We start from the raw sequence: 11,089 nt of genomic DNA on the forward strand, positions 1-11,089 counted from the left end.
ACACATAATAGGATCTTGCATGAGGAAGAAAAATGTATCTTAGGTGTAAACTAAGCAGCAGCAATAATCTTGATGGAATGAAATCATATCCGAGCACATAGGCACTTGAAACACTTTTCAAGTAACACTGGATCTCTTCTTCGGTAGTTGTACTGGAGACAATAAATCTACAGTAATATAGTTGCAAAACTACAATATGAATTAATACCATGACTCTTTGGCCATGCTGAGCTCACCTGGGAGTACTGGGATTTCTGTAATATAAAAAGAGCTGTGGTATAAACTACAGAGCTGTGGGTCCTTAAGAGCACTGAGGATGAATCTCAAACACCTATTGGACCATCTCAGTCCTGCCCCACCTCTCCCATCTTCCCTCAGTCACTGAAATTAAACTCACATACTCACATTCATTTTTATATAGACTCATGCTGTCTTTGAAAAGTAAAAGAAACACAGAAAGAGAAGAAAGAGGACAATGCAAAACAAAATAAAAAATCAAGTAGTCAAGACCTAGTAAACACAAGCATATATGTGCCTGGATACTGCGTCTGTGCTGCACTTGACAGAGCTTATGGACAAAGCAGATTTTAAAATACTTCCCTTGAATTTAACATCTCTTATTTTCTTTCTGGATAGTCACTGACTGTTGCACGCGTACCCTGATTTAAGGACTGAGCTCATACATAGACATGTACTGGCTCACCAGGCTGTGACCCTGCCAGCCTCAGGCAGCCCACCTTCCCTAGCAGGGACCACCTGGTCCCCAGCTGCTACTCCAGAAGATCACAGATTTGACACAGGTGTCCTGTCTGCCAATGACACCTAAATGCTTAAGGTGCCCTTAGGTTCCTCAGACAGCATTTACTCATTTTCAGTCAAAAGGGAAAATGTGAGCAAATGAACCTTAAGAGAGTTTCTTTGGTGGGGAGACATATATTTTTGATCCCATTCTGATGATTCCAAGGAGGACCAGCCAGGTAAAAGTTAGGCCTAACAACATAGCAGTTGGTTTCCTATATCCGTAGTAATAAACACAACATTAGTAATTTATAAACTTAAATAGGATTATCAGCTTCACCCTGCTAGGTATAAACCACAAACACATTTTAAGCTACAGCTTAAATTATGCAAAAACATTTCCAGTGGAAATATTTTCTTCCTCCAAATCCGTTTGACTGGCAATGTTTACCTCCAGCTTTCATATTTTTCATCTGGAACATTCTCTAAGGGAAACTTAAATCTTAATAAAATTTCAAAGAAGGACACAAAGTTCAAAGATTTTTAAAAATTAGGACTTTGGACAACCACAGATATAAAATAAGTCAATAAATGATGGTAACAAGTTATAGAAGGCATTTAATAATATGGTTTGGTCTTGGTAAGGGTGGTAATGGTAAACAATAACTGAGGGTAAACAATAGGGTAAACAATAACTGAGTAAGGGTAAACAATAACTGAGTCTGTGCATTCCTAGGAGTATGTACATCAGAAACCAACAGCAAAAGAGAAAAATGGATATTGGAAAGTAAACATAATATGCTTAATTTATTATAGATTTATTTTTATATTTGTATGTGATATATCTACAAAAATACATGTAAAGTGTATGATCAATTAGCATTAGTGTTTACCAGCATGTTTCCAGTCTTATACAAAATATAGTTTTCAGAACAGTATCACTTAATTGTTGTTGCAGAAGTACTTCAGTACATTTAAAGAAATGTTAAAGTGTGGTAGCAAATCCTGTATCATACCATTTATATGCTGGCAATGTGGAAAAATATCAGTATTTTTTTCTTTAGAACTCTTGGTTTATCAAAAGTATATTAATTGCTCTTTTCAGAAAATGGGAGCATTTGCATATCTATGGCAAGCTGTCAGTTTAAGACATGTCAAGGGAAGCTATGTGAGTCATACCATGTCACAGTACAAAGCACAAAGTAAGTTTAAGTAAATGCTGCAACCTGACATTCTGTGTCAGAAGCAGATAGATCATTACCAAGGTAATCCAATCTATGACAACTTCATTATCTAAAATTTTCAGTGCTGAAAAGCCATGTTAGCTATGGTTTGCAAAGGTCTCTTCTAATCTGAAAGCCTCTGCTTCATGAGGGCAATATTGTAAGTGATTACATGCCATGCCCAGGGCTACTCTTATATGGATGGAGTAGAATTTTTTTTTCACAAACAAACTAGCTACAACAAGATAGTAAGATATAACATTGAGATATCATAAATTTGCATAGGAAATTTTTCATGGAAAATTCTCAAGATTAACAATGCAACAGTAGGAAAGATGGAGATATATATATGTGTGTGTATATATATATATATATATATATATATATATACATATATATATATATATACATATATTTTTTAAAAGCTGAACAATTGTGCATAGTCAAATGTGCATAGTCTAGCATTAATAAGCCAAGAAAATATTCACCCAGCCTTGTTTGGGACATTTAAATTTGGCTGCTGTTTTAGGTACCTACAACCTGTTTAAAGAGTCTCTAAGGCATCCAAAATCTGGCTAGAAATCTAAAAGCTTAGTAATTTTCTGTTTTTCTTAGATGTCTAATTCAGCCACCTAGGTAGATGTTTAAGCCCTACCCAATCTCTTGTAGTCATTGGTTGTGGAGGAAGTCTTTCTAAAAGCAAATTTACTAGACTTTACTAAGATGAAATACTGTAGGATACAGGAACAATTTTATTCAAACACATAGTATTTGTCATAATTTCAACAAAAATGCCTTTCTCTATGGCTTTGAAGACCTTATTTTGAGACAGCAGGTGCTGAATACATTGCAAATTTAATATTTGCTGTTAATGCATCCAGGTCAAAATCTATATACTTTAAAAAAACCTCAAAAACCTGTGCCTGGGGAAGATCATGGAGAACCTTCTCCTAGAAGCTGTGCTAAGGCACATGAAGGACAGTGTTGCAACACAACAGGAGACGATCTGGCACAGCCACCATGGCTTCACCAAGGACAAGTTCTGCCTGACCAACCCAGTAGCCTTCTATGATGGAGTGACTGCATTGGTGGACAAGGGATGGGCTGCAGATGTCATTTATCTGGACTTCTGTAAGCCTTTGACGCGGGTCCCCACCACATCCTTCTCTCTAAATTGGAGACAGAAGGATTTGATGGGGAAACTGTTAGGTGGATGAGGAATTGGTTGGATACATCCAGAGGATAAATGTTCATGGTTCAGAGTCCCAGTGGACATTGGTGACAAGCGGTGTCCCTCAGGAAATCCATACTGGAACGAGTATTGTCTAATATTTTCACTAATATTGGAACACTTAGTGATATTATCAGATGTAGATGAAAGGTTCAAGCACACCCCCAGCAAATGTGCAGATGACACCAATCTTCAAGCTGAAAAAGAGCAGGCTTAGATTAGATGTTAGAAATAATTTTTTTCCTGTGAGGATGGTGAGGCATTGGAACAGGTGGTACAGAGAAATTGTGGAAGTCCCATCCCTGGCAGTGTTCAAGGCCAGTCTGGATGGGGCTTTGAGCAACCTGGTCTAGTGGAAGGTGCCCCTGCCCATGGCAGAGGGTTAGAACAAGATGATCTTCAAGGTCTCTTCCAACCCAAATCATTCCAATTCTATGCTGATCCCACAACCATATCTGCTCATAATTTTATCAGCTTGCTTTGGACCATTCTTACAATTCCATGCATTTCAGAAAGAAAACTACTGGGAAACCTTCACAAAGCCTCTTTTCGAAAGTGAAATTTGAATACAACTGTCCTCATAGAAAAATCTTGACTTGAGAGAGACAACAGTTTTCCTAACTTTGATTGTTTGCTTGCATGTGTTTAAATTGGTTCAACAGATTATGTGAATTATATACTTTTGTTCGTTATTTTGCCCATTTTAGTATAAATTGCTAGAAAATTTTGGTTTTGTGAGAGCACTACTGGTTGTGGGAAGACCTGTGTGAATCTAACAATATAAATCAATCCAAAGGACGGTACATGCACTTAAGTATACATCTTAGAAAATTTTGACTCAGTGAGCACAAAGAGTTTAGAAATTGCAGCATGGACAAACCATTGAAAGTTAAATTGTTTAAGTGCAGTTCTTCCCAAGTCTGTAGAACTTTGTATTAGTCAGAGAAATACAGCAAACAAGGTACTGCTCAGGAGCTCTGCAGTTTCTGGTTTAACAACACTGGAATTCCTAGGAAAAGGGAAAGACTCATAAGGGGCTAAAGCAATCTTTTTTTCTCTTCTTTTTTCTTTTTTTTTTTTATTAGAGATACATAGAGATGCCAATTGCACTGAATTTCTCTTGTTTGTTATTTAGGTTATTGTCAGGTTCTTGATCCTCTTGTTATGACTACCAATGCACATGGCTCATATTCCAGTGCAGACTGCACTGTTGTATTCATACTCCTTTTTAACAGTTTAAAAATTAACTGACTCTTTTATCTGGGTACATTTTGTACACACGCCGATATCCTGTACAAACTGGTTGTCCTGTTGAGTGATGCTTACTCCCACTGACGTCTGCTGTGATAAGATGGAATGAGTCACACTAGGTGTTCGTAAAGGTTAACAAGTAATATATTCAGAGCTGTAGATAAATCACGATGCCCTTCTATGTGGCAGATGTTACAGAGCAAATTGCTGAGAAATGCCTAAAAGTAGGTAAATAAATAGGTAGAATCAGTGGCTTCAAAATAAATTTAAAGGTGCACATTCAGAAAGCTGCGCATTATCCTTGCATGAAATAGTGACACTGAATGACCTCTGAATATTATTTCATTGTTAAGAATCTGGATACACCATAGATTAAAACACTTTTTTAGCATCTTGTCACTGTGTGCTGCCAGTGTTAAATGTGGTTCACATCCCGATTTTGCAGCTTTTACACCTGTCTGAGCTGCACCCTCCCTAGAGGATTTTCTAGCCAAGACAAATCAGCATAACGGTTCTACTCTAGCTCCCTGCCCCTCTGCTGTGAGAGTCAAAGAGACAGACAAAATACACTGGTGGGGTTTCTTTCTTTTTTCCCTTCTTGCTGTCTTTCCTTCTATAACAAAGAAGCCAAGAAAACCATTGATCATCCCATTAAGGAATTGGTAACATAGTACCTGGTATCTGTCTTCTGAAACACTACTGCAGAAAGGTTTTAGCACAATCTTGAGAATTTTACTTAGACTAATTTTCAGAAGGCATGGAAATATATTGGTCCTGCTGCAGTCACTACAGATGACTACACAGAATCCAAATAAAGATATTATCAAGCCAAATGCTAGTTCTTAATACTTTATTCTGTCAAAAAAAATGTTTTCTTCCAGTTTCTTCAAGTATGTTGCCCAATTTCCTTCCTAAAAAAGTCATGTATTTCTGCCACTACAGTAAAAGTTGATTTGTTCTGTCCTTGTGTTATCTGTATTCATTAATTAGGTAGTAGCGCTAACTCTCCTCCATCCTTCCTTGACATGGGAGTAAAAGATATATAGTCAAGGTTCTGGATTTTCTATGCTGATGTAATGGCCCATAGAAAATCATTGCAAACTACTAGGCATCTGTTCTGCAAAGCAAGGTCATCAGTAAATTCTGATGGAGGAATATTTTACTCCATACTCATATATGCTAATGCTAATATACTCAATATCTAGTGCTTTGTTATTTGCTGGGTCTGGAAAAGTGCCTGTGAAGTCTATGCAAGTATTACATCATTCTATGGATGTACCTATCACTGAAACTCTCTAAAATTGTTTTTCAGAGGAGTCCGTTTTCTCTACTGACTATCTGTTTAGCTAAGGTGCTATGAATCAGGATGCCAAGACAGCAATCCATTCATTAGACATCGTAGTATTTGCTTCAGGTGAAAATTCTACATTTCAAAATGCATAAAACTTATACTGAATATAAAAGTTTTTACCTATACAGTTATAATGTTGTTTATTGCAATATTTTATTGTCTAGGGTTTCCATTCAACTACTAAGTCCCAGGGTTCAAACATACATACAACTACTTTAATCTAAACAAACTCAAACATTAACTATATGATTTTCAGAAAAATGAATAGAAAAAAAGGAAATATATGGAGAGGGATAAGTTTCAATGATCTAACTCCATCATCACCAGCTCATCAGCTTCTGTCTTATTGCTGGTCTTGGTCAGGGATTTCTCTGTACTTGTATTTCAAGAGTCAATTCTCAATAAAAATCACTACCATTGTTGCTAATTATTGCATCATTGCTCCTCTCTTTGTTTTCTTTTTTCTTCAGTTCCAAGGAGATGTAGCAACAGAATTCCTCACTGCTTTGCCTCTGAGGGACAGGTTCTAGGCAGACGAAAGATAATCAAATATAATTTTTAATTTGCAACAGCTTCCAGTAATGGACAGTATCTATTAGTGCACCTGGTATCTATTAAGAAATATTCCGTTTTTATATGAGCTTTTGGTGGCACAATCTTTCCCTTTACATAAAACTCACAAATATATATTTTTAATTCATAGTATTATTATGGACCCATCATAATAATACAAAAAATTGAAATAAAATCCTTCACAACCCCATAGTCTGATATACCTAATGTACCTTGTGGCAAGGAAGACATTCATGTTACCATAATTTCTATGAATATTCATAAAAAGAAATGGAATAACTTTAAAATATGGTCTGCAGGCTTTGACCTTCCTTTTAGTAAGGCAGTGACCATGCTTCAATATCATTTAATTACTCCATTTTAAAACCTTTCTAAAAAGTATATTCTCTGCTTTGAGTAATGGTGTACAGAAGCAATCCACCTCAGCAGTTAAACATTTTAAGTGAAACAATCAATTTGAATGACAATCTGTTATTCATCCATAAAATGTATTAACTAATGAAAAATAGACATTTCTCCACAATATTACAGTCACACATTTCAGTGAGAGACTTAAAACAACTGGGACTTCACAACCTTTTGATACAATTAGATATGTCTATGGCTAAATCATCAGTAAAGTGTTTGAAGTCTATCAGGGTTGAGTGAAAGAGCTACATAACTAGAAGCTATGAATAAAATGAAAGAAGACAAAGACTTAATCACTAGTCAATTCCTTTGTGGGTAGAGGGAAAAGAGCCTAGTTATTTGACAGCTTTTATTTATCCAAAGGCCAGAATTAAGAAATATACATTTAACAGATGCATTCTTTCAGTAAATCAGGGAATCTATTCCTTCATATATTTATGTCACAAAGCAGCATTCATAAAACATGGGTCATGATAATAAAAATGGAAAAGAAAAATATTTTGTGTAAAGGCAGATTCAGAGTCAATTTCCTGTTCCAGGAAACAATTTTACCATATTTGATTTAGAACTGGATAAACAAATTCCATCCCCACTGCACCACGGAGTGCTATAGCATGGCTGTTTTGAAAGTTACTAAATCCCTACTTTAAGAAGGTTCTGATCAAAATAAAAATATCCAGATTTCCTATTATTTTATGTAATAAAAGCCTTTCAGCCTCATGATGTTTTAAAACTTCTTTTTAAAGACACGTTTTAGTTTTGCTTGCTATTCTGACAGACAAGTCAAGTACTGAAAGAAAGAAAGAAAGAAAGAAAGAAAGAAAGAAAGAAAGAAAGAAAGAAAGAAATACCATGAACGTGCATGAAATAGCATGTCAACATACCTGCAAAAGCTTTTGTGCATCCAACAGCTTTACTAGCAATGCACTGATGGGCCATTACTCATCATAGGAAAAAAAACACCTGTGAAGACTGTTTCTCTTTTAGGCAAGGGAGCAGCAGCCAAGCAACAGGATGAGGCATGTGCTGCAGACTGGAAAATAATTTTTTCCCAGGTTCAGGCAGTGTGTAGCTCAGTGTAGGAGCCAAGGACTGGGAATTGACTTGAAAATCAACCACCTTGTAAAAGAACAAAGGCTTGGACTTCGAAATGGCTAGGAGTGCAGAGATGTTTACTTCACCTCTTTTTATTGAAGAGCTCTTTGCCTGGTCATCTGCACTGAGGTGACCAAGGACATGAAGTATTGTTGCCATCACTGCTAATTACACAGGTCAACTCTGTGCAGTTGCATACTCACAGCTAATGTTGAGTGTGCTTCCTGGGTAGAGATGGCTTTGAGTATGTAATGATAATGGTTAATAATGGGAACAAAAGATTTGCATTAAATGTGTGTGTTTCTGGTCTAGAAAAGCTTTATTTTACCATTAATGTTATTTATACATTTTACCATTACAATGGTAAACCAGTTATTTTACCATTACAATTATTTATAACGTTTTTCAAACATACCTATTACAGTGAAATCTGATTCCTACCTCTTAATTTCTTTTTAGTGTACATGTATGTATGTGTACACATACATGTACACACAACTATATACAACAAATGGTTTCATCCCTAAAACTAAGATGCATTGATAGGGAAACAAAGGAAATACTGTCCATGGTAATGAAGGAAAGGTCCTACACGATAACAAGTGAGCGAGCTCTAAGAAAAACTCTGGTGTATATGAAAGAAAAATTATTGTAAATCTCATGGTTATCTTTGATTTCAACAACACTTGGATCAGTCATGAACTCAGTTGTGCAACTCTTCTGCAGAACAAGACTGTCATCATTTCTAAATGAGTTTCTTCTAAGAAGCCAGGAGTTTGTTAATATTTGAAGGATATTGTGCATTTGAACCATATCTGTCCATGAATTGTTATTGACAGACTTCAGCTACTGCAAACCTGTGCATGTTCACTGATTTCAGAGTAGCTATGCCTGTTTACCATGATTATGAATAGGGCCTAATGATTATAGGACTACGCATGGGCCAAGAATTTGGTAAGGAGCAAAGATATGCCTGTATCATAAGTGGTTCAACAGAATTAAAATGCTTTAACTTTTGCCCTACACTTTCTAATGCATTTTGTCTGTTTTATGATTATCATTTCTACCTGACCATACCAAAACAGTTCTTTCTGATTCTCCTAATACAATCCTGAAAAAACTTATGCTGATGACCTTCAGATCAGAAATGAGTTTATTTTTTCAAGCAAAGAATTTAGCAAAGTCACAAAATATAAAAATAATATCTGATGTATAAATGATAGCAGACTTAAGATGTTCCCTTATTTAGTTTTTAATTAACATTTTTTTAATTAATTCTATATCTTCAACACCTTATATTGTTCCATAGTTAAACACCTATAGCACTTCATAAAAAGATAAGTTATATTTTCTACTTCTCTCATATCCAGGGAATCAATCATTCTATCAAATAAAGATACCAAGTTACCTTGGTATTATCTATCTTTTAAAAAATGGTTTTGATTTTTCATTAATTTCTATTTCTAGAATTAATACTTCCTAATTTATTCCAAAGGTTTCTACGCTCCTGAATTTAAAGCATAGGTTCCTCTTCCTCAGGGTTATGTTTTTCTTTCCATTAATTAAATTACAATGTTTATTATTTTACAGGTATACTTGTACTCCAAATTTGATAAATCAGTTACTCATCAAAATTTAAAAGTGCACCAGTTTTTCATTATTCTACAGTGACAATCAATAAACGTCTTGATCAGAGCACACTAAACTCTGACTTCTGTTTTCTCCTCAGGATGTGGTAATTTCCATTTCTATTCTGACACTGCCATTAGCCACCCTGTCTCTGCCCATGGATACACTTTGGTTTTACTGAAAGTGATACAAAGTTTTAATAACTGTGATTATTTGCAACTTGAATAATTTTAATCTCCTTCCAAAATTCTTCTGGTCTCAAGCTTGTGGCTTACCTTTTTATATCCATGTCTTAAAGAACTTCAGCTCCGAGTGAAGACCAACATCTCTAAAGAGTAACTCACCCCTGCTAAGATAACCAGTGATATGCCTCTTGGAAGAACTTACCTTTGTAAATTATTGGGAAAACCTAACTGCTGCTTAATTTAAATGTTAGTGACATAAATTTATCCATAAGGATTGACAGTTGAATAAACAAGTAAGCACATGGAGAATAACTGTTTACTTATAAATTCCCAGTTCTTCTTACTATAGTTGTGGTCCCAGGTACCACGGACCCCATCCAGTTACCACTGGATTCAATGCCAAATTTTTTTTAAGTGAACTTTACTAGGTAGCAAATTGGGATGGAAAACAGGCATAAATTTCCCAGTGTTTCAAGTAGATTGCTACATATTCAAGGATCAAAATAGCAGAAAAAAATCCATTCAAAGTGGGATATTATTCATCACTTGAAGTAACAATTCCCTGCTGAATTTCACATGGCTCTACATAGGTACTTAGAAGATTGAATCATACATTTTGAACAAAGAATATTAATTTCTCTTTTGTCGTTCATATTTTATAGAATAGTTTAGTTCCTGACAGAAAAAGTGTTCAGGGAGTAGTATAGGAACAGTAAAAGGATTTACAATTATTAGCCATATGAATTGCATTTCTAGTGTAGCCATCATTAAAAGTTGGCATTGAGAGTGGCACTAGGAAAATTTTACTTTTCACAGAAAATAGTGATCACAATGCACAATTAAAGAAGTATTCGACCAGAGGCTGAGATTGCTTCTGCTATGGCTTGATTTGGAATTTGAATCTAAATCAGAAGGGTTCAGACTTGAGGAAAAGAATCAATAGTATGGAAATTGTTACATCGTTCCATCTAACATTTTGACCCAACATTGCAGAAGGAGGGTAATGAGATATGTTGTTCTGGTCAGCACATTGTGATTCTGTGAAAGAAGATTAAATTTCTTAAAAAACAGCCACCACTGTAGGCCAAAAATTTGTTATTATCTGATCATTGTGATCTACTGGACAGATACATTATGGGTTCATTGATGACTATTTGTATACATTCCACTTGGAGCAGTACTCAAGGAAAACAGTGATCAGAATTTAAGCAGCTTACCATGTGATCTTTTCAGCTGTTAAATTAACGTTTGCATATGCCTCAGTTTTCAGCACAACTATTTCAGCACAATTACAGTAGAGAGGCTGGGAAGAAGAAGAAGAAGAAGAAGAAGAAGATCAGTAGAACATGACACAAAACAGGTCAGTAGTACTGAACCAACCCATCACTATATTCCTTCTCATCTG

General features: G+C 35.5%; 1 long non-coding RNA gene across 2 annotated transcripts in view; it reads right to left on the minus strand.

The window, feature by feature from the left end:
• The window catches only part of LOC119699535, a 61,073-nt gene extending 53,286 nt beyond the window's left edge, over positions 1 to 7,787 (minus strand). For both annotated transcript variants that reach the window (XR_005256461.1, XR_005256460.1), the window contains exon 1: positions 7,660 to 7,787. This is a non-coding gene — a long non-coding RNA (uncharacterized LOC119699535). The remainder of the gene's footprint in view (positions 1 to 7,659) is intronic.
• Between the last annotated feature and the right edge of the window lie 3,302 nt (positions 7,788 to 11,089).

This window comes from Motacilla alba, chromosome 3 (assembly GCF_015832195.1).
Source record: "Motacilla alba alba isolate MOTALB_02 chromosome 3, Motacilla_alba_V1.0_pri, whole genome shotgun sequence".
Classification (NCBI taxonomy): domain Eukaryota; kingdom Metazoa; phylum Chordata; class Aves; order Passeriformes; family Motacillidae; genus Motacilla; species Motacilla alba.